The following is a 1,226-nucleotide window of genomic DNA, read 5'->3' as shown; positions in this document are numbered from 1 at the left end:
CAACAATAATAATAATTTCTACGGTAGGCACAAGGTCTGAAATTTTGGGGAAAAGGATAGTCGATTACATCGACCCCAATCCTCAACTGATACTTATTTAATCGACCCCAAAAGGATGAAAGGCAAAATTTACCCCAGCGGAATTTGAAATCTGAACGTGAAGACGGACGAAATACCTTTAAGCATTTCGCCCGGTGTTCTAACGATTCTGCCAGCTGGCTGCTTTAATAATAATAGTAATAGTCCTTTCTACTATAGGCACCGAGCCTGAAATTTGGGGGGAAGGGACTAGTGTTTCACTGGTACTTAATTTATCGACCCCGAAAGAATGAAAGGCAAAGTCCATCTCGGTGGAATTTGAACTCAGAACGAAAAGACAGGCGAAATACCGTTAAGTATTTTTCCTGGCGCGCTAACGATTCTGCAAGCTCGCCGCCTTAATAACAATGAAGGAAAAAGAATAAACAATTGGAAAATGAAATCACTGTATGGGCAATACGAACATGAACCAGGAGTAGACACTGAGAACACAGAATATAAGTTACTGTGGGATTTTACAATCCAATATGACTCTCTATTGCTGTTGGAAGACCAGATACAATCCAATGTGACTTTCTAATTGCTGTTCGGAGACCAGATATTGTTGTAGAAAGAGGAAAAAAGAAACCAAGATTATAGATGTTGCAATAACTGGGGATGCGCACATAAGTGACAAAGAACTAGAAAAGATTGAAAAGTACAGATTACTAAAAGATGAATTTGCAAGAATGTGAACTATGAGGAGAGTGTATGTCATACCAGTAGTTGTAGTGGCATTCGGAGCACCAACAAGAAGTTCGAGAAATATGTCAAAGAAATCGGAATTGACAGAGCAAACCCAAAAGACTGCTCTGCTTAGAACAGCTAGGATATCGACATTGGTACTTGGATGTTGAATGTCTCCCACGATAATTAACAACCAAATATCAAAGTTTATAAGGTGCAGAAAGATACGCTGTGAGACCTCTGACAACAGGCTGCTGTCCGCTCTCACAGAATCAACCAGAGCAAACAAGCCCAAGCGCTTTGAGAAGTAAAACAACAACAACGACGACAACAACAACAACAACAACAACAACAATAATAATAATAATAATAATAATAATAATAATAATAATAATAATAATGAACTGGATCAAACGCACCCAAGATGCCTACAAAAATCTACAAGAACAGGTATGGGAAGA

Source organism: Octopus bimaculoides, chromosome 10 (genome assembly GCF_001194135.2).
Source record: "Octopus bimaculoides isolate UCB-OBI-ISO-001 chromosome 10, ASM119413v2, whole genome shotgun sequence".
Classification (NCBI taxonomy): domain Eukaryota; kingdom Metazoa; phylum Mollusca; class Cephalopoda; order Octopoda; family Octopodidae; genus Octopus; species Octopus bimaculoides.
This window is presented reverse-complemented; position numbering follows the sequence as displayed.